Source organism: Ictidomys tridecemlineatus, chromosome 6, assembly GCF_052094955.1.
Source record: "Ictidomys tridecemlineatus isolate mIctTri1 chromosome 6, mIctTri1.hap1, whole genome shotgun sequence".
In the NCBI taxonomy this organism is placed as follows: Eukaryota; Metazoa; Chordata; class Mammalia; order Rodentia; family Sciuridae; genus Ictidomys; species Ictidomys tridecemlineatus.
The window spans coordinates 72,654,286-72,679,406 of record NC_135482.1 but is presented as its reverse complement, the minus strand read 5'-3'; the positions used below and the strand labels follow the sequence as shown (position 1 = coordinate 72,679,406).

General features: G+C 33.1%; 1 protein-coding gene across 7 annotated transcripts in view; it reads left to right on the top strand.

Moving 5' to 3' along the window:
- The window catches only part of Cntn1 (contactin 1), a 343,238-nt gene that overhangs the window by 104,634 nt on the left and 213,483 nt on the right, over positions 1-25,121 (top strand). For 2 of the 7 annotated variants that reach the window (XM_078014881.1, XM_078014878.1), the window contains exon 3: positions 19,052-19,150. The exons of 3 other annotated variants lie outside the window; for them this stretch is intronic. The gene's annotated coding sequence lies outside the window, so the exon portion shown is untranslated. Of the gene's footprint in view, positions 1-18,720; positions 19,151-25,121 lie in introns of those variants that run through there. 2 more of the 7 variants (XM_078014882.1, XM_078014879.1) reach the window with 1 other exon arrangement.

Genomic DNA, 25,121 nt, shown 5'->3' with positions numbered 1-25,121 from the left:
AAACACTGAATATTTTTATACCAGTAAATAATATGATGACAACTGCATTTTTAAAAGATCCTTTTAGGTACTCTGATATGATATTTGATATGGATTAGCAGGCAAGCAGAGTGGATGTGGGCTCCCATAAGATCATTTCAATAACCTAAGCAAGAGATAATGATGACTTGAGCTCAGTTATTGGCAATGAAGATAGAAAAAAGTAGATGGATTCAGTAGATAATCAGGAGGGAGAAAAGGGACTTGCAGCCATGACACCAAAGTAAATAATGTAGGAGTATGTCATTTACTAGGATAAGAATTATTGAAGGAAAACAAGATTGGGGTAAAATACTGAGTTCTGTTATCTTAGAATGAGATGACCAAGTGGAAATGTCAGGGTGATGTTTCTGGATTTCAAACAAAAACAAAAACAAAAAACAAAATTTGACTTTATAGCATACATGTGATCCTTCAAATGTAAAAGATGACACCATAGCTTTTTGGCATGTGCTAATGAGTAGACAGTAGGATAATGGAAAACAAAAGGAAAACCAAATTTAAGAGGATAAGGTTGAGTAGTGGATTGCCTGAGTTTGAGATGCTTGTGATATGGAGATCAAGTACATAAGTGGTCTGATGGTCTGGAGTTCAGAAGAGACATTTTGGCTGGAGATATATTTGAATTAATAGCATATGATTTTATAAGAGGGGATGAGAATATCTGGGGAAAAACATGAATTGAGAAGGGAGTGGGAAGAAAAAGAACAGGAGAAAAGAAGAGAAAAGAGGTGAGGGAGTTAAAGGGAGGAGCAGAGACAAGAAAAGGGAGAAATCTTTGGGGCTTTAAAAGGAAATGAAATAGATAGGATGATAATGATTAAGAGGATAGCAAGAGAAGCAAGGTGGAAATTGGGAGAACTGGGTGCCTGAAAGTTCCAAGAGATGCTCCAAGTGCTGGGAAATGGTGGAGCACTGTGCCAGAGAGGAGGTGAAGAAACCCATATAGTTCACTTTCCTCCATTATTTTATATAAAAGGACCCCTCCGAACGGTCAGCTGTAGCTGTTGAATCAACTTTCTCTGACATTCATGAGATACAAACCTTAATGTTATTTCTTCTCCATCTCTTACACAGAAGCTTACCGTGAACCCTATCACTTCTGCCTCAGAAACATCTTTGGCCTCTTCTTGTGTCTTATGCTTACAGTCAAGGCCTCCTTTTGTATTGATTTATTTTTACCATGAAATAATTTTTTAATGTTTCATTTATTCAGACATTTTTTAATCCTAAAATATCCTATGTTCCCTATTATCGAATCTGCTTCTCTTAACCTAGAGCAAAATCTCTTGCTTCTTTGTATAACTTGTACATTTAAAATCATATCTTATGAGTTGCATGTAACAGAAAAATAGAGACTAAAGTAAATAATATTTATTTCTATTATATCCCTATTATATCTCTTATATAATAGAGTGTGCCTCTTTTTCTGTCAAGTCATCAGTGAGGGGGTCTGAGTCAATATAATTTATAGTAGAAATATAGAATATTATTTATAAAATATTTGCTACTGTTTTGTTGGAGGTAATAATAAAACAGGAAATTAGAGAATTAGGAGCAGTATAGGATATACAGGGACCCTAGAAATTCCTAATAACTTTTGTTTTACTATTTACATTTTACATTTAAAAAGTGTTTCTTATATAAGTTGAAGATGAATGAATGAAAAATTCAGGCTAGTTTGATAACGATCTGAAAATTTTTTTGTTATTGCACCCAAAGACAAGAATAAACAACTTGTATTAATATTTTCATTTCTTCTTTCTAATCTTCAATTACTTCATATGTTCAGAGTAGATTTTTCCTTTTCTCTAAATCAAGCATCTTCCAACTATGCCCTCAAGGTCAAATCCTACCCATCACCTACTTTTGTTAATAAAGTTTTATTGGAATACAGCCACACCCATTTGCTTACATGTTTTATATACCTTTTTTATACAATGGCAGATTCCAGTAGTCATAACAAACAAATCCTAAAAAAAATTGCTATCTGATGCTGTAGATAAAATTTTTCTGACCCTTGCTTTAGAAAAGTTTTCCATCTGACTTCATGTTTTAAAACCATTTATGTTATGGTTGATTATGGATGCTAAATTCATCGTATTTCCCTACATTTATGGTGATTGCATTCTAAGTAAGGTACCTTAAGCATATATTTACTATGGAGATTTCAAATAACTAATATGTGTGATTAAAATGTGTTAAAATACATGGGTATGGTGGGCACGTGTCTTTAGTCCTACATATTTGGAAGGCTGAGGCAGAAGGATTGCTTGAGCTTAGGAGTTCAAGGCCAGTCTGGGAAGCAGTAAGACCCACACCCCCCAAAAAAATTATATTTGTTAAAATAGATTTTAATATATGAGCTTTTAATTCACCACAGTTGCTTATCAAATGTTTCTCCAAGGCAGAAGTAAAAGAGGGACAGACAGTTGAGGTCCTTATTTGTCAGATCTACTTGTCTAGTCCTAGACTTCCATTACTGTTGCTCTTTGCCTTAGAGAATGCTTAACTTGAGTGTTGGGGCTCCCATTAAACAAATAAAGTGATTTCACATAATTTGCACACCTGAATTTTGTTCTAAAAATCACTTAGATTTTGGGTCAGGGAAAGGCAGAGATTAGGTTTTGAGAGCCTCAAGAGTCCCTTCTGTTGCCTGGAATGTAATAGTAATAAAGTTGAAGTAGAAAAGGTGTATCTACCATGCTAATAAAATTCAACACAATTTATTGATACCTGTGTATATAAACAGTTACAATCCATTTGCAATTGTAAGAAACTAATCATTTTCTTTAAAAATTCCATCCAATTTATTTCAGCTATTATTGCTTTTTTGAAAAATTATTACTTTGAAAACCTCTTGAGATATTATAAGTTTGGAATTGGGGTGTTAAAATACTTTAATATTCCCCTGGTACCAGAAAGGATGGTGACCTGACCCTGTATAAGCTGGTGCAAGTGTAGTGACATTCTCTGATTAATAACAGGTTGGGGACCTGTTGATCAATCGAGAGTAGGATAAAAGTTAAGAAGCACAGGAGAGGATAACTGAGGGTAGGAGAGAAAAATTATCATGATTTCAGTGTACGAGAGTTCAGAGATTTTAGTTCAGGATAACTAGAGCACAACAAACTGGATTTTTTTAAAATCAAATTCCAGAGCTCTTAATTTCTTTGTAGAGTCCATGTTTCTCTCTGGTATTATATGCATTCTGCCTAAAAATTTTCCTATACTATTTCTTATAATTCAGACATATTGGAAATGAAATCTCTAAGTTTTGATATATCTGAAAATTTCCTAGTTTTGCTTACATATTTGAAACATATTTTCTGTGAGTATAGAATTATGGATTGATAAATATTGCTTTGTTTCATAGTTTCTGGTGAGAACTGTGTGGAATTTCTTATATTTTTTCATTGTTATACCATGTGTTTTTCTGTCTTCTCACTGCCTTTCAAAACATTTTGCTTATTTTTGTTTCCATCAATTTGCCTATGATGTGTCTGTGTATTATGTTAGTTTACATTATTTATATTGTTTGTGGTTCTCTGAGCTTCTTGGATTTGTGATTTGACTGCATTTATTTACTTACTGCAACATTTTTAACCATTATCACTACAAGTTTTTCTTCTATCATATTCTCCTTATTTTCTTCTTTACTTTAACAGAATTATCAGTTACCATTTGATTGTTTCATATCTCCTGGATGGTCCATGCTCTGTCCCCCCCATGCTATTTTTTAATTTATGTTTAATAGGGGAGGGGTGATTTCTATTACACTGTCCTCTGTTCACTATTTCCTTGGCTGTGTCAAGTATACTCTTCTAGTCCATCAAAGGAATTCTCAGTTTCTAAAATCATCTTTTTAAATTCCTGATATTTCCACTTATCTTTTGCTTAACATTTCCATCTCCTTATGTTATGATTGAGATGTGTTGTCCCCCAAAAGCTCACATGTGAGACTATGAAGGAAGGTTCAGAGGAGAAATGATTGGGTTATAGCTTCAGCATAATCAGTAAATTAATCCCCTGATAGGGAGTAACGGAGAAGTAAGTGGAGGAAGGTGGGTGTGGCTGGAGGAAGTGGTTCATTGAGGGCGTGGCTTTTGGGGGTATATATTTATATCTGGCAAGTGGAGACCCCTCTCAGTTTCCTCGTGACCATGATGTGAGCTGCTTTGCTCTGCCACAAACTCTGCTGTGGTATTCAGCCTCACCTTGAGCACCCAGAAATGGAGCCAGCCTTCTATGGACTAACAGCTCTGAAACTGTGAGCCCTCACAAAAACCTTTTCTCCTCTACAGTTGTTCTGGTCTGATATTTTAATCACTGCAGCAAAAAAAGCTGACTAAAACACCCTGCTTAAATTCTCCATGTGTTCCTGAATGTTTTCCACGCTTTCTTCTATATCCTTTTTTTTTGTGTGTGTTAATCACTGTTATTTTAAACTTCCTGATAGTTCTAATATCTGGAACTGGGCCAGTTTGCTGCTTTACTCTTGAAAATGGCTGCAGTGTGAGCATATACTTGCGTCTCATAAATTGGAATGCTAAGCCTTGACTCTGGAACCATGGAGATTAAACCAAACTGCGTTTTTTTTTTTTTTTATACCTGAAAATGAGCATGCCTTTCTTCTGTCAGGTTGGTAGTATGGAGTAATGGACATGGGTTTTGAGTTTTATTGTTAACTTTGACAATCTTTAATAGGACAGAAATTTCAGATTTCTCCAGTATTATACTACTGCTCAGAGAGAAGTTTAGATTGATAGAGTTTCAATGTTTTTCACTTCTTTTTTCAAAGTCGGTCTTGTGATATATACCCAGTTCTTGGCCAACCCTTTGTGCCTTTCCCACAGAGGACATCTTCTCAATGCTCTGTCAGCATCCCGGAGATAGAATGCTATTACTTGAGGCTCAGTGCTGGGTTCATGCTGGAGAGTGGGGGTGCTGCTTGTCATGCCTAGTGCTATCCTCTTCTGAAGTTTAAGGTTTTGGCACACCAAATCCAAAACCTATTACTTTCCAGGACTTTGTAGTAGTCCTGTGGGTACTCCATGTCTGGAGGGATTTGAAGACCTTATTTAAGACTAGAAGTTAACACTGACTACAAGTTAGGAGGAACTCACTGTCAGAACCTCAATATCATTTTCTGTTTCTATATTACTTCAAGAGGAACCTGCAGTAATTATTCTTTATCTTATTCTGTTAAACCATTGTACCATTTCAAATTATTGCTTTGAATTTTTAGGTGAATGCTTTATTATCCTATTCAGCCATAAGAAAGATACACATTTGAGGCTGACTTGAAATATAATTATATTTAGAATTTAGAATTTTAAGTTTATTTTTAATACTATTATGGAAGGAGGAAACATAATCAGATGGATTATATTTTAATGTAATATATATATATAATTTCTCTGTGGATTCAATAAAAAATTTAACCACTATGAATTGCTCAATTCTGTGTGACTATTTACCTAGAGGTATAATCACTTTCAAATGTTTTCCAGTTTTTCCCAACACTAAGTAGGGAAAAAGTAAAGATCTTTTGAAATAAGTACTCCTTAGACTTTCCTTTAGGTTTAGTCATTGTTCAGTTGACCAAAGAGAGGTTGTCCCACAGTTTTTCCATGTCTGTATAGGTAATATTTGTTGAAATTTTGAGTAAATAATGTTAAGTTTAAAATTGGAAAACTGTTGTTAGAATAACACATTTGTTATTTAAAAAATTCTCTAATTACTTGTGAGCTGGATATATGGATAAATCTTTTAACAACTGCCTTTTTCTAGTAGAGAGGAAAATTTGCAGCATTTGCTAATTTTGGTAATGTAATTAATTATTTTTATATCATGACTGACTTCAAGTTACCATAAAGTATCACTGAATATAAAGTTGGAAAGAGATGTCCAATATCATACTGTTATATAACATTTATTCTACCAATAAAATATGTAAAAATAATCTCTAATATATTGATAATGTTAAACTATATATAGAAAATTGTCCATTTTGAATACATTATTTTTTAAATGTAATTTACTTAATAATAAATTTATATCATTTAATTACTAGTAATGACTATGTTTGTGAAATTCCTGGAAATTAAATTGGGCTCTTGCAAGTTGTTATGGGTTGACTTCCACAGATTACTTTCATAAGTCTTTGAGGACCAGGACCTTTAAATTCCTGGAACTACATTGAATTTTGACTCACAGCCCACATCAATGAATATTTGTGAATGAAGGGGCTCAATTCAATGTTAGCCAAGAAAAGAAAACTAAGTGTCACTCTTGTATTCACATCTGGATACTCTAAACTCATTTTAGTTTTACCTCCCTACCCTAAGTTTGTTTTGATTTGTTCTTATTTCTTAATTTAATTAATAATTTATTTCTGGATTATACAGTAGTCCTTCTAGACAAAAATTTGCATCTGACATGTTATACCAAGAAGACATTCTAGATCACATGCTATCCTAAGAAACAAGGAATTATATAACCTATTTAAGTCATTCATATATTTTTAATTGAAGTCCTCATGTGTTTCATTAAAGTAGTATTTTGTTTAAAAAAGATCTCTATACCAACTACCTAGAAGTAAACATTAGTTATATTTTCAAAGTACTTTTAAGAGTACCTCTTTAATTTCATAGGACAAATGTCTATGATAAAATCTTTTCCAGGAAATTATAGTTGCCAGTTTCAAGATAAAACTCTTATGAAGAAACAAAGTTGATTGCCTTCTGTAATAACTTCACAAAAACAAATATTTTGAGAAAGAAGTTACTGGTACATTAATATCCTGCTAGGGGATTGAGTTTTTGATAGGAAATAAAATGTGTTCCAAAATATGCATGTCAATACCAACTTACTCACAATTGCCTTATCAAATGAAAGCATGTTATCACTCTTTTACAACTTGAACTTTTAGCCAAATAAAAATGGGAAGAGTGTGAACATAAAACTTTTGTCCAAACTTACTTTTGAAATGGCTGTATATCTGAAGAAAGTTAAAGATCTACAGCTTGGTTTTCGACATTTGTGTAAAGAAAAACCCAGAAGAAACTAATCCATTATTCAGTCAAGATAGTGCCTGACTTTGGAATTGGAAGAGGATGTATCTGTGTACCCCAAGGTATACTAGTGTGCACATGACTGTGTAATTTATATCTGATGTGCATTAATGTGAGGTATGATGCCTTCAGTAAAAGCCTTACAATGTTGGAGACAAATATACATCTACATATATGAACACAATATATACTTTTATACTATAATCTTAATGTAATTGTTTTTTAAATACATCTATTCAAACGTCTTTTTCAGGTACCTTTTAAATGATAAAGAGGCTGGAAGCCCATAAAGAAAGAGAGTTTTTAATGTGTTAATTAAAATATTGTAGTGACTATGTAACCTATTTTGTTATTGGCACTTATTTATTCATTCATATATTCAATATATTTGCTATTTATATTTTCAGCTTTTTTTGAGGTATAATTGACAAATAAAATTTTTTTCTATTCAAGTACATGAAGACACAAGGATGCAAGGCAATGTTTTGATATTTTACAGGCTTTGAAGTGTTTCCCAACAATAAGCTAATTAATACACCTATTGCTTCACACAGTTTCCTTTTCTTTTCTTTTTCTGGTAAGAATATTTAGGATCTACCATCTTAGAGAATTTAAACTATATAATACATTATTTCTAACCATGCTCACCATGCTTCACAATTTCCAGAACTTATTCACCTTAGGTCTGTCTCTAAGTTGTACCCTTTGGCTAAGTTATTTCAATTAGTCTCCTGCGTTCATCTGTGACATTGCAAATGGCAGGATTACCTTCTTTTTGAATGTTGAATAATATGTGTGTGTGTGTGTGTGTGTGTGTGTGTGTGAGAGAGAGAGAGAGAGAGAGAGAGAGAGAGAGAGAGAGAACCAATAACCAATTTCTTTATCCATGGATTCATCAGTGGGCACTAGACTGTTTTCATATCTTGACTATTGTAAATATTGTTGCAATAACCATGGGGGAATCTATATCTTCTCCACAATGATTATCCTTTGGAAATTTGTGTATATTTGTATCCAGGAGTAGAATTGCTATATCATATGGTAATCCTATGTTTTAGAGGAAACTGTACAATGATTTCCACAATGGTCATAGCAATTTACATTCCCAACAAAGATGTGTAATGTCTCACCAACACTTGTTATCTTTTGACTTTATAACAATAGCTATCCTAACATGTGTGAAGAGATTATTCATTTCCCTGATAATTAGTGATGGTGAGCTCATTTTCATATACCTATTGGGCACTTGTGTGTCTTCCTTGGAAGAATGTCTATTCAGATCCTTTGCTCATTTCTTAATCAGATAATTTGTCTTTTTAAAAACGATTAAATTATGTGAATTCCTTGTATATTTTGGATAATAATCACTTATTTTGCTGATAGTTTGCAAAAATTTCCCCCCATTCCATTTAATCTTTATTATTTTATTATAGTCCCACTTGTTTATTTTTGCTTTTGATATATCCCAAAAACATGCTCCAATGTCATGGAGCTTTCCCCTGTATTTCCTTCTAGAAATTTAACAGGTTCAGATGTTATGTTTGAATATTTAATCTCTTTTGAGTTGATTTTTGATAATGTACACAAAATGTTTTGCCATTCGCCTACTCTTTCCTTTTTCTTTTTTTCATATATTTCTGTTTAGTCAGTTGCTTTTTTTTTTTTTTTTTCCTTTCCTTCCTATGGTGACCAAAGGACCGGACAACAATTTTAGAGAAGAAAAAAATTATATGGCACTGATAATTTCAGAGGTCTCAGTTCATTATTCTTGACCCAAGGTGAAGCAGAATACCAAAGTTGAAGTGTGAAGAGGAGGAAAACAGATCAGGAAATACCAATTAGGAACAGCTGGGCCCACCCCCAGTGACCTACTTCCTCCAGCCACACCCTACCTGCCTACACTTACTGCCCAGTGAATCCATGTCAATGGATTAATGTACTGATTAGGTTAAGGGTCTCATAACCCAATCATTTCACCTGTAAACTTTCTTATGTGGTCTCACACATTAGCTTTGGGTGATACCTCACCTCTAAACCATAACAATGTGTATCCAGTTTCCCAGACCTTTTTTTTTTTTCCCAAAAATGTTTCTTTTCCCAACATGTATTCTCTCTAGCATGTCTTCTTTGGCAACTATGTTGAAGCTTAGCTGAGTGTGTATATGTGTGGTTTTATTTCTAGGTTTCCATTCTGTTTCATTGGTCTGTGAGTCTATGTGTCATTTTGGTTTGGCTACTATAGCTTAGTAATGTAATTTAATTCAAAAAGTGTGATACCTCCAACTTTGTTATTTTTTCAAGATTACTTAGGTTATTTGGGGTGTTTTATGCTTCCCTAAGAATTTTAGGATTTTTTCCCCTATTTCTGGGGGAAACAATGCTATTAAGACTTTGATAGGCATTGTATTGAATCTGTATGAAGATTGTTTGGGGAGTTACAGGCAATTGCATGGTACTGATCCTTCCAGTCCATGAACCTAAGATACTGTTTCATTTATTTTTTACTTTTTCAATTTGCTTCATCAATTTTATACATTTCATTGTTAACTCTTTTGCTTTCTTGGTTAAATTAATTTCTGAGAAGTTTATTATTTTAGTGCTATAATTGTTTTCTTTTTAAAATTTCTTTTTCTAGTTTATTATTAATGTATAAAAATGCACATGATTTTTGTATGTTGATTTTTATATTCGGAAACTTTACTGGATTCATTTTTTTAATAGTATTTTTTGTGAGGTCTTTAACATTTTCTCTATATAAAATCATGTCATCTATAGACAAGAAAATTTTACTTCGTCCTTTCCAGTTTGGATGCATTTTATTTCTTTTTCTTGCCAAATTGCTCTAAGAACTTCCAGTATTATGTTGAAAGAAGTAAAGAGAAAGTCATACTTGCATTTTACTTGATCCTACCACAAAAGGTTTTGTTTTTTCACATTTATTATAATGTTAAATGTGGGATTTTCATATTTGACCTTTATTGTATTGAGATAAGTTCCTTCTATATCTGTTTTGTTGAAAGTTGAGATTATAAACAGATGTTGAACTTTGAAATGCTTTTTTTTGGTATTAATTGTGATGATAATATTTTTGGTCTTCATTCTGCTGTTGTAGTGAATCACATTTATCGATTTTCATATGTTGAGCCATTCTTGCATCCCAGAAATAGCTCCTACTTGAACATTATATATCATTCTTTAAAATGCTGTTGAATTCATTTACTAGTATTTTGTTGAAGATTTTTGTCCATATTTTCTTCAAAGGTATTGGTCTGTACTTATAGTGTCCTTATTTATCTTTGACATGTGGGTTTGGTATCAGGATATTGATGGTCTCATAAAATTATTCTTCCTTTTTAAAATTTTCTCATGGATATATATGTTGCTCAATTCTTTTTAAAATTTGCATTCCATAAAACTCTAATAATCAAAGATATCATGTGAATTTTATGATATTTAGTATTGGAGATTGTATGTCATGAAAGAATAAACAATATAGAGATACATAGTTTAATCTCCTAGTATTTGGAATCATAATCTTTTGGGGTATTTTATAATGATAACACAAAGCACCTTTTTATAGACTGATGGGACGATTTTTGAATCTCTGTTCACAGGTATATTGGCTTATAATTTTTTTCCCTTGTAGTGTCTTCTGTGGTTTGGTATCAGGACAAAGCTGTCCTCAAAAGATGAATTTGGAAGCCTTTCCTCTTCTTTAATTTTTTTCACAGCATTTGAGAAGGACTGGAATTATTACTTCTTTAAATTTTTAGGGTAGAATTTTCCAGTAAAACCCATCAGACCTCAGTGGGTTTTTTTTGTTGTTGTTTGTTTGGGTGGAAGATTTTTGATAATTGATTCAATTTAGTTACTCACTATTGGTCTGTTTAAATTTTCTATTTCTTAATAATTCAGTTTTGGTAGTAATTTTCGGTAATTTATCCACTTCGTGTAGATTATCCAATTTGTTGACATAGTATTTATAGTAGTTTTATGATCTTATTTATTGCTGTGGAACCAGTCATAATATTTTATCTTTAGTTAATAATTTGTTTGAATCTACTCTTTTTTTATTAATCTCTTTAAAATTTGTCACAGTTTTATTTAACTTTTTAAACAACCAACTCTTAGCTTCATTGCCTTTTTTTATTTTGTTTTTACTCTCAGTTTCACTTATTTCTATTTGGATTTATATTTTTTCATTTCTTTACTAACTTTTGGGTTTGCTTATTCTTTTTATAGTTCCTTGAGGTGCAATGTTAGGCTATTTATTTTGTATATATTTTTTTCCTATTATAAGTTGGTATGTATCTATAAACTTACCTCCTAGAACTTCTTTTGCTGCTTCCCATTTTATTTATTTATTTTTTAATCTCAGGTAAGTTTTAACTTACCTTTTGATTTCTTTTTTGAGTTACTTGTTCAGGGGCACATTGTTTACTTTTCACATTTTTGTAAATTTTCTAGTTTTTCTTCTATTATTGATTTCTACTTTTGGTCAGAAAAGATACTTTATAGGATTTCAGTTTTCTAAAATTTGCTAAGACCTGTTATCTTCATGGTGCAATATATGATCTAACTTGGAGATTTTTTTCCTTGTGCATTTGAGAAGAATAGGTATACTGTTACTGTTGGGTGGTGTGTTATGTACATATCCATTAGGTTAATTTGATAAATGGTGTTATTTAAGTGTACAGTTTCCTTATTGATCTTCTGTCTAGATGATCAACGACAAAAACCACTGTTTTAAGTGGTATGGTAAAGTCCTTTACTATTATTGTATTTCTATCTATAACTCCTTTCAATTGTATTAATATTTGTTTTAGATATTTAGGTGCTACAATATTGGGTACATATAGATTTATAGTTGTTATATCCTCTGAATGAGCTGTCCTCTTTATTATTATATAATGGTCTTGTCTCTTGTTACAGTTTTCCACTTAAGGTTCTTTTTCACCCACATATAATTTAAACTACACTGGATTTATTTTGTTTTCCATTGTCACAAAATATTTTATTCTATTCTCTTATTTTCAGTATCCAGATTTCCATTAAAGTATTTCTTATAGACAGTGTATAGTTGGGTATTTTTAAGAATATATTCATCCTCTCTATGCCTTTTGATTAGAGAATTTTATCCATTTATATTCAAGGTAATTATTGATAGGTAAAGACATAATGCTGCCATTGCTTTCTGGTTATTTTTTTAGATCCTTTCTTCTTTTCATTCTCTCTTACTGTCTTCCTCTGTGACTCGATGACTTTCTGAAGTGGTATGTTTTTATTTTATTTTCTTTCTTTTTGTGCAGCTAGTATAGAGTTTTGTTTTGTCGTTGCCACAGGGTTTACCTAGAATCTCTTATAGTTATAAAAGTTCATTTCCACTGCTTAGCTTTGATCATATATAAATATCCTTATCCCACACAGACATTTTAAACTTTTGATGTCACAAATTACATCTTTGCTATTGAATATCAACCAACAAATTGTAGTAGCTATATTTATTCTTAATAATTTTATTCATTACCTTTTATAATAGAATGTGATTTACATACCACCATTACAATACTAGTATTCTGACCATAACCTTGCTTTTATCAATGAGTTTTTTACTTTCATACATTTTCATCTTACTAATTAGTGTCCTTGATTTTTATCAGCAAGATTTTGGTTTTGCCTTCTTAGAAGGTAGATCTACTGGTGAACTGTTAATAATGGGTTCATCAGCCTTTGTTTTTCTGGGAAGATATCTCTGCTACCTACTACCGAACAGCTTTACTATATATAATATTCTTGCTTGACAGTTTTTATTTCAGCCCTTTGAAAATATTATTCAACTGTATTGTTGTCTGAAAAATTTCTGCTGAGAAATCTGCTGCATGCTTTAAGGAAGTAGACTTGTATGTGAGGAATCTCTTTTCTTTTTTGCTTTTCAGATTTTCTTTGTCTTTTATTTTTGATCTTTTGATTATAATTTGTTTTTGTGAAGTCTTCTTTGGTTTGAATGCCATTGGAGTTTCAGGTTCATGTACATAGATTTTCATCATTACTCCGGATTGGGGAAATCTCAGTCATCAATTTTGATAATATTTACATTATTTTCTCCTTCTTATCTCCTTCAATAACACCTGTAATATGAATTTAATTATGTCCCGTAAATCCCATAAACTTTCTTTTTTCCTTTTTTCCCTATTATCTCTTTTGACAGGACATTTTTAAGTGCCCTGTCTTTAAGTTCATAGCTTCTGTCTTGTGTTTAATTATATCTGTTATCTATGCTGTCTACTGCACTTTTTATTTTATTACTTGTATTCTTCAGTTCAGAATTTCTGTTTGGTTCTTTTTTATTTTTATTTCTCTGTTGAACTTCTTATTTCTATATTGCTTTTCTTATTTCCTTATTTCATTGCTGTCTGTATTTCTTGTAGCTTGTTGGGCTTCTTGAAACAACTATTTTGAATTCCTTTTCAGACAATTTGCAGATTTTCATTTTCTTGGGGTGGTTATTAGAAAATTTTGTGATCTTTTTGTGACATTATATCCCTTTGGTTTTTGTTTGTTACTTTGCATTGAAGTCTGCCTAATCATTCTATTTTCTTGTTTTTAAATGTTATGTGATTCAAACTAGGAAGTATGAATTTATCTGTATTTTTACCTCAGTGTTAAGCTAATAAGATCTATTTATTTTGATACTTATATATTTTTTTCTGAGTGAAATTTTAAAACTCCCATTAAAATGTGATACAATATAATAAGCATAGTCTGTTTTCATAGGAACTCAAATTTTGTCATTTGCCTTATGTCAATTCACCCTTAAGAAATTAATATAAACTATTTCATCCTATTTTCTTACCTACAGAATGAGTTAATCACATTTTTATAAATTAGTATTGATGTAATCATTTATATGTATATATGGAGAAATATAATGTGTGTTGGAACACAATAAAGTCTCACTTGTCCACATTCTAATTCTTTAATTTCTTAATGAGTCATTAGAACTGAACATATGTTTTATACAAAACTCACCATTTGCTGGCTTTCTGGGACATAAAAATACAAAGAAATGGAGTGAAAACATTCCACTCTGACTGTGGTTCTGGGAGGTAGTTCAGCAGCTGAATATAGTGGGAAGGGCCTGAACTATGAACTAAGAAATTCTTGATGTGACCATGACCACAAGCTCACCTTTTCATTGGTCATGTGACATGGCCAAATTATTATCTTCCTTTGAGTATGACTTTTCATTGAGAAAATGAAAAAAAATGCTACTTAACTAACAAGTGTTTTGTGAGAGCCCGATTAAATGAGTTTACTAAAGTAATTAGCATTATTCCAACATTGGTATGTATTCAAATACATATAAGCAGTTTTATGTTTTGCTGTCAATTTATTACTAGGTCAAGATATTAACAGAAGTCTTTTATGTATATTTATTTGTCAATATTTCAGAGTTTTGTATGGCTTCCTTATCCAACCATATACTGGAAGTGTATTTGTCCAACTCTTCACCAACCCATCATCTTGTTTCCTACTTTAGTTTGCTGTGTCTGAAACTGTATTCTCATTGTATTACCATATTCTCATGAAACCAATACAGTTTTGAATTGACAGGAGAGATGGGCGGAAGATAAGTTACTCAAGTCAAGTGCTTAAGGTCACCTATAGCTCCTCTCAACCTCAATCCTACTTAGAACTACTGCCTCAAAAGTTTCAGTGTCTCTGGAATATTTTCTTTATTTCCATATCCCTGTATCTACCTTGGTTAGGTCATCTTCATTTTCTGTCAGACTACAAATGGTATTCTGTTAATTGTATTTCTTGCATCTGGCTCTTGCAATCATTTTTTATCCCCCTCCACAAAATCTAATCACATTATTTCCTTGGTGATATCTCTAAATATCTCATTCTTCACAGAATAGTATCAAATAACATTGTTCTGTTTGAAATGACGTTGATATTTAGGATTCAAATAATTTTTGAAAAAATCTCATATTTTATATCACATTTATGTAATTTTTAAGTCACCTTTTATGTAATTTTGCTTTATCATCTAACAAAATATTCATTGTATCCAAAGTGCTCATAATATAGATGCTTGAGTTTCTTAAGCATGCCGTGGGATATCCTACTTCTCTACAAATGCACATGTTATTGTCTGCTAGAGATGCCTTTCCATATGAATCCTTTCTTCAAAGACTAAACTTTGGCCGGAAATGAATAAACATTTCTAAAGTCCTTATTATTTCATAAACTGAGTTAAGTGACATAAGGACATTGCAATATTTGAATTTCCTAAAAATTCTATCATGTTGATAAAAATTCACATTTTTAGAAATGAGGAAATTGGAGCAGAATTCAAACTCTCATTGAGTGATTTCAAATACTATATTTTAAAATGATGGTGCTCTAAGTTAATTTACACACATATATACACACACGAAACATACTTACCTTGATTTGTACATGGTAAAACTGATACTCAAGGAGTATGAATGGCACATTTAAGGTTTCATAGTTTAATTCAGAAAAGCCTGAATCTAATTTAAATTTGTCAAACATTAAAGCCTATGTTATTTCCATTATACCACCCAGTTTCTTTAAATGTCATCTCCTTCAATGAATCATTTCCTGATGCTCCCATGGGATAGATGACAATGCCAATTTTTCTTCTGCTATAATGCCTCATCCAGTGGAATAAAAATAAGAAGAGTTGACATTTACCTAGTAGTTACTTAACATATACACACAGATATATGTGCTTTAGTAGTTTTCTCGTTTATTTATCGTAATATGTACGCTACTAATTAAATTCATCTTTCTAGGTCAGAGTATTTACCTTTTTTTTGTAACTAACATTTAAACATCTTGGAGGCAGTCACTGACCTACACATATTTGTTTTTCAAGCTAGCAGAATTTCTTGCATGCCATAATAAATATATTTTAAATAAATGAATGGGTTACAACTAGTGGGTAACTATGATATTTGTAGGACATAGAAAAGCCGGGAGAATGTCTTCTATGTAACAGAGCAATGTAATCGCCTCCAAAGACATTCATCCCCTTGAGCTCAGAGTTGTAAGAATTTTGAACTGAATTCTTTTCCTAACTTCTCATGACATTATTTATTTTCTTATATTGGAGACAAACCATGCATTTTTCCAGATGATAGTATTCAGACTGTCTAATTATATACCTTAATAAGTGTCACAGATTGAACAAACTAAATGTGCTTTGATTTATTCCAAAATTTTGATTCATTTTATTGACCCTATTCTCAATATAGAGTTCACTCTGTATTTTTCATGCATTATAAATTTGAAATATTGGAAAGTCTCTTAATCTTCAAAGAGATCAAATTTGTTCCAAGTGGCCATCTCTGTTTTTCATCCTTTTGAAAAGATCGGTTAAGTGTTTTTTTTCAGTCATAGCCAGGCTCTGGAAAGTGGAAATTGGCTCTTTATTATATCCTTGGGCTTTGTCTTATCTGGAAGTACTATTTTCCCTAGTCATTTTTATTCAAGTCTTACTTACCACCTCCCTTTTCTGATTTCTTTGGGATTTACCATATTTATTGTTTTTCCTTGTGTCCTTTTCCTGTTTTGCTGGTTCTTAATGTTTGTTTGATCTAGGTTGATTGTGTGTATATGTGTGTGTGTGTTCATCTCTCGCCCCATTTTTAGACAATTAGCAGATGCAAATTTTCAGTCTTCATTTTAGACATGGATTATGGATATTTTTAAGTGAGAAAAAATGCTGGTTTCTCTCCCATTCACTGCAGAGAGATAGACTAAATTAATGCTCTTCATTCACCTGATTAAGCACTATTAGACATGTTATTTCGGGGATGTAAGCTGTATCAGTAATTTTAGATTTTTTATCCTTATGATTAATACATTTTAAAATTTTCAAATTTCTACTATTTTAAATGAGGTATTTTCTTTGTATAAAGTTACTTCTATTGATGTTCAATAAAACTTCCATAATTTAAAAATATATGAAACCTTTTAATATCCTATTTAAGTAATAGAGAATACTACTCAGAGAAAGAGATTAATATTATAAAATAAGGTTTATTATGTTTACTTGAAATTTATTAGGTTATTGGCAATAGGTAAATATAAAAATAGAACCTACCCAGGGCAGAACACAACAAGAAGAAAATGCAATGTATTAAAGACCAAGTAATTGGAGGATTAATTTCTCAGACTGCCATTCAGAATATTGTGACCTAATCTTTATCAGTCAAGCAGGGATTGTACTTTAAATGAGTAAAGCATATTTCTCTGGTTGTCTCTTGAGAAAGGCATGTTTCTTTGGTTGTCTCTGATGTCTTCAGCACCTCTACAACCCTCCAGGGCTGGTATCAACTGTAGATTTATTGACTGAAAACCAATATGATCCTACCTTCTCCAAAGGGGAATTGCTCCCTACAATATAAATGTCAGATGGGAAACCTCAGCTATCTTCCAATGGTTCTTCCTTTTTCTAACCTCACAACATGAGCTTGAAGATTTTACTCTGTTTTTACACGTGGTCAAATGTGATGACATAGAAATATGAATTTGTGTGTGTGTGTGTGTGTGTGTATGTGTGTGTGCATGTGTGCACACATGTGAATAAAGCTTTAGAAAGACAAGACTTTAGGCAACTCAGTGACCTTAATAACAATATGTTCAGAACTTTGTGGGTGGAAAAATAAGACTTAATTAGTTCTATTTCCAAAACACTGAGGAGTAGACAAGCTTCCTCATACATATATGCATTTTCTGTTTCGTGTGGGTTTCCCACTATAGTATTTTTATAAATACTGCTATGACATTCTGAAGAGCTACCTGTGTTTTCTCCCAGTGAATATTATATCAAAAATGCACATTTTGTCTTAAAGCATCTTTTTGGGGGATACTAAAAACAGCGATGTGTTTTTACAAGCTTAAGTTCTAGAGAAAGAAATCTCAGAACTACTGACACACCCACAGTAAAGGAGCTTATGATCCAAAATAGTTAATATTTGTGGTCACATATACTCAGTATGATAATTTTTAGAAAAACTCTTCCTACATTATTAAGATAAAAAATAATTATTTTAAAATTAATTTATTCTAAGAAAGGTTATTTGAATGAGTCCAGAATTTTTTTTAAAAAAATCTATTTTTGTAGCCATATATTACTCTCCCTTTTATTTATTTTTTCTTAATTTTCATTGAGCCTTGCTAATGCTCCAGAAGTGGTAGGAAAAAAACAACAACTCTGTATATCTTAACGAAAATGTAGAATATCCAGTCTAAACCTGCAGTAAGTATGTCTTTTGAATAGAAAAAAAAAAAAAAAACAGATGCTGTAGCATTTCTGCCCAAGAGAGAGTCCAGTTTGAACATTCTGCAGTATGCAAATGTCATCTTGTCTATGTGAATGTTTTACCCGAGTGGCTGCTGCAGGGTTGGAGTCTTCTGCTAGTGATTTAGGTTGTAATTTTATTTGTGGAAATAAACCAATCACGGAGCTCCGATTGTCTTAGCGATGAGGTGATCAATAGCCCATTACTGGATAGAACAGCGGCTACAGGAAGTGCATTGAAGATTTTAATGCATGAATTATGCATGCCGTGCTCATTCTGTGCTCATTCTTTAGTCTCTAAGCAGAATGACAGGGTTTGTGAAGTCGCCTCAGATAGTTTCTTGCATTAAGTGACTGCAGTAAAATGCTTAATATTTTCAGGCATAGAAGCAGCATTGACTCGGGCCAGCCGAATTTGGAAGATGTAAACCCCCCAGCTCACAGCACAGAGGCTTTATTTGAAAGTATTGCTATGTAGAGAGCCAGCTTTGCAGTCATCTAACCTGTTCTCCCCAGAAGGTTGGCTGAAGGATGGGAGCGGCTGTGCCTGCCTCTGAGGTCACAGCTTGAAGTCCTTTTAACTTGCCTTCTGCTGCAGGAGAGAGGCGTATTGTGGTGTAACTGTCGCTGCGTTTATTCAAATGGACAATTTGCAATAGATATAATACCCAGAACGGCAGATAATTCAACGTATGAGGTAAGTCCAGGATTTTTCTCTAGTTTAGATAATTGTAAACTAGAATGTGCTGAGTTGGGATGATGGTGATGCCGTGGTAACAGTAAGGTAGACTCAGACCTCAGGATCTTAAAGCAGTGGCAGAGCTATCAATTGTTATGTTAATTGAGAGGTGACTTTATTTTATGTTTGGCTGTATTGGGTGTTTTATTTCGCTTTCAAAGCTTTTCAAGAATGTACCTGAGCCCAGATGTGTGTGTGCCTGCAAACTGGGGAGGGGCAGCCCTGAGAGTGAGCTGAATCAATAAGTGAAAATTCCTTCCTGGTGGAGAAGTTTTAGCAGGGCTGTGGCATTGCTTTGGCTCAGATTATTTCTTTAACATCAGCATTTTCTCATTCTAGATAATGATGATGATAGAAACCAAAAAATGCTCAATCCTTTTCCCACAAGTAGAGGAAAGCACTGAGGTACTCAAACTCAAATACTGTGTTGCATACAAATTGAGCAGATGGAATTAAAACAATTTGGACTAGAGTGTCCTTGAGGGAAGACCTTGTTGTCTGAAACAGAACAGTTTGGCTTTTACCTATAATAGTTGTTATTTTATTTTATTTTTTTCCTCCTGTCAAGGACTTACTCCAAAAGGAATGGATGAATGGCATATTGTGAAATTAAAAAGAGAGAGACAGAGACAGAAAGAGAGAGAGAGAGACAGAGACAGAGAGAGATTTGTATTTCTCTTGGTGTTTTAAAAATTAAGCTTATACAATTGCAGGACTCATGAAATAAGAGCCAAGTAAAATTTGCAAAAACCCTACAGACCTGAAAATATACTATACTGCTAAATTGGTCAGAGGTCTCTGTGAATTAAAGCTGGTTGCTTAAATATCATGGCAAATAATAGGTAGACAAATAATGTTCAGCCTAAGAATTCCTGAATATTTCTTTAACATGACAAAATAGCTTTAACAAATATTTATAAAGAGACTGTAGACATAGCAAAAAATTTTTAGGGAGGCTTTTCAACAGTAAATTTATATGAATACATTATGAGCAAACACATATATTAATACATATGATATATAATTTATATAGCACAACACATACTATGCATGTCATTCTACTTCATAAATGTTTTTATTGATACTGCTTTAAAAATGTTTTGTTAGATCTGTCAATAACCAATAATAAATAAAGCCAGTTATGTCTTATAAAATAAGCAACCTTTTACTTAAAAACAAAGAAGAACATACAGAGCAGTGATAACAAGAGCACAGGAAAACTACTTCTCAAGCATTTCACAGTGCATTTCAATTCTGCCAGGGTGTTACTCCATCAGTTGGGTTTCCTGTCAACTGCCTGTTGGTGTGACAGAGAACTCCAGCCAGGTCTACAGCGTTTAAATCTTCAAAGGTAATCTAGTTCAGGTAGATGAGGAGACTCCCACGTGGAGTTTTTCTTTAGGGAGGGGAAGCAAGAAGTAGCTGCCTTTGTATCTTCCAGGTCTCCTGATGCTGAGTCACTTGCTGAGTTCTGCCCAGATGCCTCCTGGCTGAGGTGGCCCATTATCAGCTGGCAAAAGGGAATCTAAAGGGAAATGAGAAAGAATGGAGGGGGCAGAGGCTTGAGGATATTTATTGCCTTAGTGACACATAAATTCTGAGTAATGAGTGTAATGGCAGTGCTACTTGTTGGATCTGGGTGAGGTGACTTTGGGTGAATGAGGAGATCACAGCAACAGAAATTAATGCAGGAGCATGGGAAATGGTGCACACAGGGTTCCAGGGAGTGCTGCCTGTGAACTTAACCTAAACCTCTCTGTCTTATTTCAGGTGTTAATCCAAGACCTTAATCCATCTCATTTAAAATACGTGAAGGCCAGAAAAAGAATAATTTCTGAATCATGCAACAGAAAAATGGAATGAGATAGCCTCAGTTCCCACTATTCAAGTAGTTATGATTAATTTCTGTAGACACTATCTTGGGAGAGGCTAACATGAAATTAATAATTTGTGAGCATCAACCTTAATACATATGAGGTGAAGCACTAAAATGAGCTGAGTTTCTAATTGTTATAGTAAGGTAGATCATATTAGATACAATTGGAAAAAGAGACTGAAGATGTTCTAAAAAGACATAATAAGAGGAAAGAGGTAAAATCATTAAATATAAGAATTTTCAAACAAAAATGTACATAATTCATGATTGATAGGCATTAATGTTTCTTAAAATCAATGTGTAAGAATTCTAAAAACCTTGGTTTACTGGTAAATGGTTTTATCATTTACTTTAAAATTAATTTAAGAGGTAAGCTAGCACACTGAGAAATCAGTTAACAAGAAAATTTAAAAATGGTAAACAATAAATTTTCTCAAAGGGAATAAGTACTGATATAGATAAAGGCTATCAGTACTTATAATAAATCTATGTAGAGAACTACATATGCACAGTTTTATGCATGCATTCACACATATTTTTGTATGTATATAGTCATTTAACTAGGATTGTGAGAAAATTATAGATAACTTATGGCAGGTTCAGAGACTTCAGGTATTTGTAGTGAGATAATATGTCTGTTTTTCCAAACTTAAAAGACATATACAAATTACGTCAGAGCTTTTTTTTAAAAATTTTTTGCATGATAAGGAAATTTCCCATTTGATTCTTTGACAAACAGTCCTGATGATTTCTAAGCTTTGTAAAATTCACAGAAAAATTTTCAAGTATGAATTTTTAACAAAAAGTGATAATCAAAAGATTTCATCTTTTCTCTCCCATTGGAGAAAATGATAAAGTTAGTACTACCTAAAATATCTCCTGAGTAGTTTATGAACCTCTTCTAGATAAACTCAGGAGTTGATTCTGAGGGGTGTGTCCCTTCAATATAGGTTCATGCATATTTTACTAATTTATTCCCTCTCAGTTGAAATACACCTTTCACCCCATTTTCTATTGTTTCTCAATAACTTTCCTCTCAAAAAGATAACTCAATGCAATAAGGAAGCATTTGATATGATCCTTTTTTTTGTAGTTTTGCTAGTATTATAGAGCATGAGCCATGCTGCTGAGCTGAGACAGCCATGGAGGCCCTCTTTTCACCCCAGTTCTTGTGATCAGATCAGTAAGATTTCAGATATGTAGCTCAGAATAGCAGGCATGAGTTTAATGAACATATAAGAAAAGGGAAAGGGTACACTCTCTCGGGAGAGAATGGGTCCTCTCAGAGGGAAGAGGGATGACATATTCCTCCTACCCTTTGGTTTTATTGGATATCCAAGTGAAGTTTTCAGAGAATACCATCCAGGTTTACATCTTGACTTTTGACTGACAGCAGGTTGACCTCACGACTATTTAGTCCCCACTGTGCACAATAACTCTCCATCTCTTTCACCCATGTTACAAGTTCTAATTGGAATTTGTTCTTATAGATTTGATTGTTATCACTCTGAGTTCTGGGATCTGGTCTGTGTAAGACTCCCACCAGAGCCCATTCCATCTGGGTAACTGGTCTTCCTTTTTAATGGCATTTTCGGCCTTCATTTCTCACATAGCTAACAGTTTGTTTGCTGAGGAATGTAACATATCCTGTTGACTTAAGCCAGGAGGAGGTGCAGGTAAATTGCTTTTTACAAAAGAAAGCATGTGGGGGTCAGCATAATACCAGTCTTGAAAATCAGGGTAAGGGTTCTAGCTCTCCTGGTATTGAAGATTAAACACCCAAGAATGCCAAGGCAAGAGCAGAAAGTAGATTTTATTTAAGAGAGGGAGAGGGAGAGGGAGAGAGAGAGGAAGAGGGAGAGGGAGAGGGTGAGGAAGAGAGAGAGGGAGAGGGAGAGGAAGAGAGAGAGAGAGAGAGAGAGAGTGAGAGAGAGAGAATGAAAAAGCAAGAGAGACAAATAAACTTCTCCAGAGAGGAAGGGATCCACAGCTTGTGCCTGTGGAAGTGGGGGTGTCTTGCCCCTTTATGAACTTTAGGATTCTTTTCTTCTCATGTTTATGTGACCAAAAGGCAGTAAGAGAGCCATCCAGGGGATGATTGCTTGTGTTGGAAAGTGTAGTCCTTCCCCTCCCCTGGAGGCTGTTAGCAACTGGTTGATGGGGACTGGCTATCTACTAATTTCCTTTTCTTTGATAATCAGCTACCTATCCTTTGCCCAGGTCTTAGCACAGTGGGCCCAGTTTATAGAATAACTCCCTTAACCTTATGTTCCCACTCTCCTATCACTAGGTCTTCTGATTCTTTAGATGGAAAAGAATGATAAGCCTGTGCTTACTCTGGGAAAGTATAAGGCAAAAACAAAGGGAAAAGTAGGTGCAATATGAAAGAGTCATTCAAAATATTTGGTAACAGTCATAGCAGAAATGAGGATCCATAGTCTAAATTATGAATCTGGAAAGAAAAAAAATTATAAAAACATGAAGGGAAATAGTAATACTGTATATTGTAATGTCAAGACTGAAACAAAGGGTTTGGAAGGTTGCTGTGAAGAATAAACAAAGTAGGGCCAGGCTATTAAGATCTGGACTATCAAAATAGCAAGCTAAAACTTGCCTTTACAGGTATTGGACACTCACAGACATTATTTAACCTCCCTGGAAATATTTAATACTAGAGAAATTTCTGAACCTGCATCAGATAATGCTAAACTTTTTCAAAAAACGATTATTAATCCTAAGTTAAGTATTCTGATGCTTTAACTTTGATGATCTAGAGAGGTTGCCTTTCCCATCGTTAACCAATAACCAGAGCTGGTAAACAACTTCCACCTGAGCTCACTAATCAATTGCAAAGCCGCCAATCTCTGGCCACAAACCTACAATCCACCTTCTTTCTGGGCTTAATATTTTGGGCTGCTATCCACTTGTCCTAGTCACTCCAAGGATAAGTTCCAGATAACTAGATTCTATGTGCCAGGGTCCTCTGGAATAATCCAAAATAGACAATATTAAGCACTTACCTGTCTCCCCTGTTCTTTCCTCTGAAAATCACATCATGTCCACTCTCTATGCACCTCCTAAATGGTCTCTGTGTATCTTCATATGGTTCCCCATGGTATGGTGTGCCCTTTCTCTTAAGCATAACAAGCTATCTTTTCAGTGGCAGTAGTCATCAGACCTGAATGATAAAACCTGTATTAAAACAAAAATGAAAAAAAATTTTAATCTTTTTTTTTTTTTGCTTTCTGTGGTGCTGGGGATTAAATCCAAGGCTTTCTGCATGCTAGGCAAATGCTCTCCACTGAATTGCACCCCAGCCCTCTTTTCAGTCTTAATACAAATTAACATAGATCTATTTTTTTCTCTCTCTCTCATCATTTATATATATATAATATATATATATATATATATATATATTATATATATATATATTATATATATATATATATCATGTATATATATATCATGTATATATATATGATAAGTATATAATAAAGTTATTTATTTCTTTATTTAAAAGTCTTTATTTAAAAAACAGCCTTTTATTGAACTGTTATTTTGAATTTAAGGGTAATTTCTGAGTGAACCTTCTGTAAACATAAACTAAACTATTTTCTAAATTGTGATTGATAGAGGACATATCCTCCAGAAATATGAATGGGCAATTAGAAATTTTCAGTCTTATAAGATACATAGGTCTAGAGTTTTAAATATTTTCCTGAAATCCAGCTAATGGGGGAACTGAGACAAGAGGTTTACAAGTTCAAAGGCAGCCTCAGCATTTCAGGTAGATCTTGTCTCAAAATAATAAATAAATAAATTAATTAATTAATTAATTAATGAATAAATGAATGAATGAATGAATGAATGAATGAATAAATAAATAAATGGGCTTAGGTTGTGGTTCAGTGGTAAAACACCCTAAATTCAACCTCAAAATAGAAAAAGAAAAAAGAAAAAGAACAAAAAGAAAAAGAAAAAAATTCCTGACACAACCTAACTTATAGTTTGTCATATGAAGTACATGAAAGCAAGCCTCTAGTGTGTTAAGCA